A 9,491-nucleotide genomic window follows, 5' to 3' on the forward strand; every position below is an offset into this window, starting at 1 on the left:
TAGACCTGATAGTTGAACATCCCTTGAGAGGTCCCAGATTGGAGAGGGTACAAGCTGGGCTGAGGGACACCCTCCCAAATCATGCACAAATTCTGTGCACTGTGCCTCTAGTTAAGTATAAGAGCCTAATTCTAACACTTTTTATGGCTCTAAGTACATTTTTCTAGGAACTCTAGGTTTTTATTTTAAAGTCAGATTTTAAAACTTAAGGATTGTGAAAGGTATATGCATTTCTGAACAGTTTGACTCAAGTTTACCCAGTTTGAAACAATATGTTAACAAGGAAATCTGAATTAGTGTGCCAAAGACTAAATTATTCTTTAAATTTAAATTTTTAATTCATGTATTTATCAGAGGCTTTATAATGTGTCTAGCACTATACTGATTTGGCGGGATTTAGAAAAGTTTTATTGAAAGGAGTTTTTTATGCTATAAGGAATAAATCATTCTTGGAAAGTTGGCTTAAGTTAAAAAATAAAAGTCTGTGTGTATGTTATCCCATTTAGGAAGGGGATATACCCAGTGATTAAAAGAAAAATTGCCCGATTGGTATTGCTCAGTGGTTGAGCATTGACCTATGAACCAAAAGGTCAAGGTTTGATTGATTCCCTGTCAGGGCACATGCTTGGAATGTGAACTAGATCCCCAGTGGGTGGCATGCAGGAGGCAGCCAATGATTCTCATCATTGATGTTTCTATCTCTCCCTTTCCCTTCCACTCTAAAATCAACAAAAAAACATAGTTATTTTAAACAAACAAATAAAATAAAAATTAACATTCTCCCCCAAGTAGTGGGGTCTGAAAAATGTAGAAATGGGAGACGAGCCTAGTGTACCTAGTTTTCTCTCAGAATGGTGATTCTATCTGCTTCACCACCACCAGGGGCCAGTCTTGCTGTAATAAAGGTCAATGTTGCCAGCACCTAGTCCTCTAGGAGGCAGTGTATTCACGCCTAGCCGGCTACCAAGAGGTTCCAAGATTCTTACTAAAGTTGATCATCTGTGTTTTGACTTTACAGAACTATTTTTAAATTTAAAAATGTATTCATTAAAATATATTGTTGACTTTACAAAACTATTAAAAGCCAATGTACCATTTGAATTGCTTTTCTGAAGGGGAACTATTAAATATGTTATCTGCAAGTGTGGCAAGTTCTCAGAATCGCTTTGCCTTCTTTAACTGTCTGAGTGCTAGACCTTCCATATTCATGAAACATAAATGAGGAGCTACTGTGTGTCCTGCAATGGGAATATAACAAGCAGGAGTCTAGTCATGTCATATTTCATACTGTCTGGGCAGTTTTCCATCTATGAATAAAACCAGGGCTGAAATGAATCATTTTAATACAGAGGAATTCAACTAAAATAAAAATCTAAAAAATTATCCACATTCTTTAGTTGTGGGACTTTCTATATTAAATATTGCATGGTAATAAAAAGTGTCCTTCACAGGTGAATCAATGAATGTTTGTAGACATTCAGACTGTCCATTAAAAACACGATTTTGAAAGAGTTTTGACTATGTTGCTGAAGAGACCAACATGGGATTATCATGCCTATATGGATTCCCCAGGCTCATATATTAAACTTTGATGTTCTCCTGTTAATCTGTCTCTGTTATTTGGTTTTTAGCCCAGAATAGAGGAAGTTAGAAGGTGGGAGAAAAAGTATTAATATATTTTAGCCTCCACATTGCTATTGCAAAAACACTTTTGTATTGGGGGTAAACAGGGGAAAATTAGCTTACCAAGAAAATACACTTTCTTGGTAATCCTGTTGAAAATAAATAAATTTCCACCACGTCTCAATTCCAGGCAGTTATTTACTTCATTGCCCAAAATAACTGGTTGTACAATATGCTGCAAGTTGCGTTAAACCTCACACCTTCTCCTTCGCAGGTTTTTCATCAATAACTTTTTTAGATTTATTGTGTTGTCGACACCACTTTATAATCTGTGCATTGTGACTTGGTAGTGAGAGTAGCTAGGCAGTATGAAATGTGCCCACTTACAAAGTATTCTTAAAAACACAAGAGTTCCTTTTTGCATTTTGAAACAGAGGGGGAAACTTGTACCTTAAAGCTGTGAGGTCTGATTTTTTTTTTTTTTTTTTTTTTTTACTTCTGTTTGATTTTTAATGATGCCAAAGCAAGTTAAGTTTCCCGAAAACGTTGCACCTCGATGGTAGATCCAGCCCAAGAGACATATCATGTGTGGAGTTCAATAGCCGACATAGGCCAGCACGTGCTGAACATTTTGCACGGCTCATTTAATCCTGACAAACCTCCGGCAGAATCTTCCACTCCAGAGCTGCTGAACGGAAGTCTTTGTAGATGGGACCTGGGGCCAGCAGGTCAGGCTGGTCTCAAGTTAAAGTTTGAGAACTGCTAACCTGTATTGATACGTACTGTTATCACCATCCAACAAATGAAAGAAAAAAAAAAAAAAAGATACATGGGGGTGAAGTAACTTAAACAAGGTCCATATGGCTTCATTGCCTCTCAAGACAATTTATATAAAGTTTGCTCTAAAATCTCAGTCTCCTGAAAAATTACAACTGATGCACTATTTTATAAGCTCAGTCTCACTAATGAACTTCCCCCCCACAGAGACCTGTGGAATCCACTTCTGTGGACAGTCCAGGGCCCCTTTCTTCCAAGCATTCAGAACTGCCTCTCAGGCGTCCCTGTGTCCTCACACAGCATGTGGTGGGAGGCTGCCCAATGAAATGCTCCTGTGGCTGCCCTCCTCACCTAACTATGACTCCCTCCCAAAAAGTCCAGGAGGTTGCCGATTTCCAGGAAACTAGGATGTCTTCCGAAACATGCACAAACACCTCTAGTTCACTAGGTGCCTGCTGGGGTTAGTTGTTTTAGACACTTTGGAGTCACCAGGGGGTAGTGACCCTCCAGATGTGACTGCAGCAAGGTAGCCTGCCCTGCACTCCCATTCCCGTTCTCCATTGCCCTCACCTTCCCCAGCTCCACCTCTCCTCTGCTCACTGGGACCTCCTTCCGGGTAAGTGATCATTGGTGTTGTCAGCCATTTACTGCACGTTCCTCCCCCTTCTGACTGTACCCTAAAGACATTGCTTTTCCTGCCCCCTTTCGAGTCCAGGCTGCACTTTATCCTGGTGGTTCCTGGGACTCGGCATCCTCCTGGTTCCTGAATGCCTCCACATACTGCTGCTGCCCCACCTGGGCGTGCAAACCCAGCTTCTTCAGGGTCCATGCTATGCGGCGTGGCCTCTTTGTCACTCACCATGCTCCTGTTGATTCCATGTCATTTGAGGAAGATGTGGCACCTCGCTCGCTGCATTACCCTCAGGCCTGCCATCTGTGACAACTTCAGTGTCTCCGTGTACCGGGAATCTAACATCCAATCAAGCACCAAATCGTGTCCCTTTTTTCTCCTCAGCTTTTTTCTGCCGCGGTTGTTTCCACCTGAGGACCTCAGCACATGCTGTCCCTGTGTCTGTAATACCCACCCCCCCCTTTGTCCTCCTGTCTCAGGATGGGCAGCTTCTATCCTGCAGGCATGTGTGTCGCTTGCACAGAGAGGACAACTCAAGGCCACATGATCTGATGGGTCCTTCTACTTTTCTCAGTCGTTGCCCTTTATTTATTTCCTTCACAGCATCTCTCACAATGTGTAGGGATGTATTGGCTGGTTTGTTTGTTACCATCTGTCCCCTCCACCAATTTGTATGTCCCATGAGGACAGGGGACCTGTCGATTTCATTTATGATTGCAGTCCCAGCCTCTAGAGCACATAGATCCTCCAGATATAAATAAATGACTAAATAAATGACTGAATGAATGACGATTGGCTCCGTCCTTTGGAGGAGAGCTCCCATGGGTTTGTGGTTTCCATGAGTAGAGGTTGGCAGGGAAATTTTCTTTAAAAAAAAAAATGTTATTGATTTTTCACAGAGAGGAAGAGAGAGGGATAGAGAGCTAGAAACATCGATGAGAGAGAAACATCGATCAGCTGTCTCCTGCACACCCCTCATTGGGGATGTGCCTGCAACCAAGGTACATGCCCTTGACCAGGATCGAACCCGGGACCCTTCAGTTCACAGGCCGACGCTCTATCCATTGAGCCAAACTGGTTTTGGCGGCAGGGAAATTTTCACTGCTCCCGCAGCATTGGGACCAAGGAACCAGGATTTTTAATAGACCATGCAGATGGTTCTCATGCTTTAATACAATTTGGAAAACAGCACTAGGGAAAGGCCTCACCCACACACTAAATGCTGGCCTGGGCCAGGGAAACGTTTTGCTGCAGTCGGGAAAGTGAGTCATCCTGGGGTTTTCTGGGATTCCCCAGCACTGATGCGAAGGGAAGCTTTTAGAGAGGGGCCCCAGTAATAAATGCAAAGCAAGAGAAAGGAGCCTCCTGTAGTGTTGTAGAGACTGAAAAGCATATACTGGTTCAATTGATTATTAGTTTTCTGTTTTGTAAGGAGAATTTAGGACAGGAGAATTGCAGATTTGCCTAAAGACAAAGACAGTTCTTACATTGCCTCTGTCACCTTCACCAGGTGCACATTATTGAAAATCCTCAATGGCAGCACATTTTATACTTTGAAGATGGATTTGGTTCTCAGAAATACCTAAAAGCTACTAAGAGTCAAGTTTAATGTAGGTGGCAAATCTGGGAAACATTTTTCTGGAATTATGAACTTTCACCCCCCATCCTCCACCCCCTGATGGAGGAGCCTTTGACAGGATGACTTCTTGTGATGACTTCTGGAGGTCAACCAGACCTTTTGTTCCTTCTCTTTAGTATACAGAGGAAGACTTTAGTTCTTCTCAGGATTGATGACCTAGAGACCCAGAGAATGAATATATATATATATATATATATATATATATATATATATATATATATATAGTCTTTTCTCCAGCACCTTCATTTTTATGCTAGGCCCTTTGTCTCTGCATTGAGCCCTCTTGAGGTAACTCAGGTGCTTACTATGGACCAGGGGTGGGGAAGGTCTAGTTCTGAAGCTCTTCCAAGCTTCCAAGAACCCAGAAGAATAATCAATGAGCTCTGTGCTCCAGGTCCTCGTGAGAGGATTTCATAGGGTTGGAGTAGAGGGGATGAAAAGAGAGGAGTTGCACATCTAGTTTAGAATCCTTGGCCCTCGAAGGTTACATGACTGCAGGTGCTCATCCGCCCACCCCGAGGCCTTTGTGGGGAGAGAGGAAGGAGGATAGCAGACTCCTCTTCCTCTCTCCCCACCTAATCCGTGCTCAACTCCTTTACCACTTGAGTAACTACTATTTTAATCTCTCACACCTTCTCTGCTGCTTAAGATGGATAAAGGAAACATAGGCCTTCTGGGGTTAAAGGAAGGAAAGAAAGAATCATAATGGCTTTGCTTTTGTTTTCTGTTTATTTTATTTTAATGTGTTTATTTCTAAATTTCTTTTAAAAAATCAGACATCTTGCATTGTGAGGGTTAATATCCTATGGCTACATCTCCAGGTCTGCATTTAAGATTCATACTCTCGCTGCTAGCATAATTCTTGGGCCTTTGGGACCTGTGAGAACATCTGTCTCCTTCTGAAACCTTACAAAGTCGCCTTCTATTAATTTTGTTTGGTTAGAGCCTGTGTCAAATTTCTCCTTCCCAATTTCCTGTTTTCTTCACCCTCTGATATCAGGCAAAGAGACGTTATAAATGATGGTGGAGTGTGCTAACTATTGCTTTTGGTATTGTAGGTGAAGCATATATAGGTGTGAGGACCTAACTGTCATTTCTAACATCATCTATATGAAAGATGGATACATCTAAAGAAACATCTTCTATGTTCCAAACAAAGAGACATATATGCAAACCAGTGGACTTAGTGTTGCCATGGAAACAGTCTCTATGCGTATGCATGAGTGGTCATACACATCACATACATAGAGGCAATGGCCTGGGGCATTCTCTACATAATGACCCTCTTGGGGCCTTGGTAAATCTCTGGCCACGCTAAGTATTCCTTAGGGTAGGCTACACTGCTCTAACAAACAGCCCTGTAAGATGATGGTGGTTTGGGGGCTTCCTCTCCTAACAGTACAGGACAGATGCTCTGAGTCGGGGTTGGGAGGCACTCAGGCTGATGGTGGCTCTGCCATCTTCAAACCACAGGAAGGGTAAAGGCTGGGAGGCCGAGCTGTGTGGGAGGTGTTACAGCCCGGGCATGGGAGTAAATTGCCTCCCTTAGACTCATGGTGGTTTGGCTAGAACTCAGTCCTGTGGCCTTTCCTAAAGCAGAGGAGGCAGAGGGATGAGTGTCAGCCCGCTGCGCGCCCAGGAAGGAGAGGCAGATTGTGGTGGCCCACCAGCCGCCTCCACCGTGCAGTGGGCAGAGTTTCCTTTAGACTCAGTCTAATCAGATGGGAAACCCCGAGGGGCCGTTGGAGGAGTATCAGCATCTGTTTCAGGCTGAGATGGACCAGTGGGAAGTTCTGAGCCCACACTCAGAGAGTCACCAGCACACCCACCTCTTGGGTCTTGGGGGCTGCAACTGCCATGTCCTGCTCTGACATCCCCCCTGATTCCTGGCTCAGCTGGACTCCATTGTTCCCTCCTGTGTCCTGCGCTCAGTCAGCATGACCCTGCTCAGGCCACGGTCCACCCTTGCAACCAGGATCTGCAAGCAGGCTTTCTGGTTCCTTATTCAGCTGCCTGCTGGCCTCCTCCGCTTTTGGCTCATGTGCCTTGAGAGTTCTCTTTGGTTTTTCCTAATGTGGACAACAGCACGGGGCTTGGAGATCCCAGCCTGACACCTTAGGCCCAGGCCCCGGCCTTGGCTTTAGCACATTGGTCTCCTCTTTCGTTTCTCTCAACTCCGTGTTTCCTTCCTCCTGGCTGGCTGCTGGTTTGACTTTCCTGAAGCCGTCCCTTTCATATTCAGAGACAGGAGCCTGCTGCTTCCCCAAACTCCAGAGTGCATCTATGCTAAGGGCCCGAGGCCTCATTTTCTGGATCTCACCTTCTCCTCCCTGAGGGGAACTCTCTAAGCCGGAGATCTTGTGTGGCTCAGGCAATTCAGAAAGCACACAGATAAAATGTATTCAGTAAGAATCCTTCACTTGTCACTTCATGTATGTCAACAGCCTTGTAATAGAATTTTTTTATGTAGGTGGTTTGTCACCACCTTCTCCATCTAAGTTGACAATCCTTGGTCTAGATTTAATGAATATTTTATTATGTCCTATGTATCCTGGCTCATATACACTGAGTGGCCAGATTATTATGATCTCTGAACACATAATAATTTCGTCACTCAGTGAGTGTATTAGAGGCCCAGTGCATGAATTCGTACATGGGTGGAATCTGACCAGCCTGGCCAGGGGGACATGGGTGGTTGGTTGGCCTGCCTGCTGGTCAAACTCCTGGTCGAGGGGACAATTTGCATATTAGTCTTTTATTATGTAGGATATACACTGAGTGGCCAGATGATTATGCGTTCAGAGATCATAATCATCTGGCCGCTCAGTGTATACTTCTTTGTCTATTCCACAGCACCTAGCCCAAATGAAGCACTCACTGTCAATATTAGCTGTTGCCTCATCCACTTATTATGTAAAGGGAAGCTCTTTTTACAATGAAGATTTAGATGATTTAAACTGCTGGCTACTCGACCCTTAAACTAAGTATGACAAATGAAGCAAATGAATACATAGCACTAATGAGGAGGTTATATCCAAAACTAAAGAGAAAGGTGGTTTAAAGGTGGCTCCACAAACTAGAACAATGTAAAGCTAGATATCTGCTATACTGATCTGAAGCTTGCTTCGTCCTCATACCTATACTGTGGCTTTGCCGCGTTTTTAACAGCATTATAACTACATTTTGAAATGAGGATCTGTCTTCATAGAGAAGTATGGCAGCTATAAAGAGAAATATCATGTATGCAGGCTAAAAGTTGGCCTGACCAAGAAATTCTTTAGAGACTCATTTATTTATATCTTTTGGCAAAGCAGACCTGAAGTAGGAGCGGTAAGTTAAGGAATGATAGTCGACATTTGAAAAGGAAGATCCACTGGGTAGGAAACAAATCCTTCTTTACAGGATGGTTTCAAAGGAAAGGTTTGCCTGCAGCCCGCATTGCGGTACCCATGGCTACCTACCCGCCCCAATGTGGCTCCGTGGAGGCCGCTGCACTATGTATAGAAAGACAAGTTGAGTGGAAGATGAGTTATGTAAATTTACATTGACTGAGGATCCTGGTGGAGCATTTAGGAACTCTGATTATTAAAAACAAACCTAGGATTTTCTTACATTCAAAAGCAATGAAAAGATGAATGCTAATTTGCTATAGTCTTAGAATGGCATCTGGATCCGCCCCCAAAAAGAACATTATTAACATTACAGTAAGTTACTTGCAGGTAGCAGCCATTTTGTGGATGTGAGAGGAAATATAGAGTGTTTTAAACTGGAAGTTTATATTTTAATATTTGTTTATTAAAAAAAACACACAAAAATAACCTGATGGTACCAAAAATGTCACACTTTCCATAAACCTGTTAACATAGAAGCCTGAAATGTTCTCCGCTCCAGGTGGAGGGCTTTCATTTTAAAAATATAAAACCTAGCTTAAAGGCAGAGGATTAGAAAAACAACAAAGACCAGAAAGCCTTTAGCTCTTCTCAAAGAAGACCTTTTCTGTTTTTGTTCAAAGATGGGCCATCGAAATAAACACCTGAATAAGGATGCTTAGCCTGACGCTACACACTTAGCAATTTGATAAACTCGGGTTTGCTGAAATTGTTAACGAAAGCAGAATGAAACTGGTATTTAAATTTTTTTCTTCGTGAAACGTTACTCAATACGTAATTTAACAAGCTGTCATTTTAAATGAATCTTTCCCTGCTCAGACACATTGGGAAGGCAGCTAAGTCGTTCAATCGCCCACTCACCTAACAACAACAACAACAAAAGACATGTCTTGCTACATATCAGAAAGGTGGAGGGTGCAGCACAATTCACAGAGAAGGTTCTTTTTTTTCTTTTTTTCTTTTTTCTTTCCACTCGCCAATATCAGAGCACTTGGAATAAATGGGGGGAAAGCACTGTCCTATCAGAGTCAGAAACCTGGGTGAATATGAAATGCCTTGTGTTTATCGCCACTCTTAATTCCCAAGTACGTATATTTCAACCATCTACAATCCAGGGGGGAATACCCAAGGCTCTTTCCTTGTGCTAGACGGAGAACCCCTGTGCAGACAGACAAAGGACAGCTTGAGGATACCGGGTGTCCATATTTAGCACTGACACAGCACTTCCGTCTGCAGCGCGCCTTACAAACGTTAGCCAATTAAGAGGAGCCACGGCCCTGCAAGGTATTTTAGCAGGATGCAGAGATGAAAACCTACAAGCAACGCAGCCAGGATGCATAAATCATGAGGTGTTAAATCAACATGACCCAAAAACCAGCAGGGCTCCCTCCCCCTCTTCTTGCCAGGACTGTCTTTTGGAAAAGGGAGTAAG

This window comes from Pipistrellus kuhlii, unplaced genomic scaffold (assembly GCF_014108245.1).
Source record: "Pipistrellus kuhlii isolate mPipKuh1 unplaced genomic scaffold, mPipKuh1.p scaffold_m20_p_2, whole genome shotgun sequence".
NCBI classification, from domain to species: Eukaryota; Metazoa; Chordata; class Mammalia; order Chiroptera; family Vespertilionidae; genus Pipistrellus; species Pipistrellus kuhlii.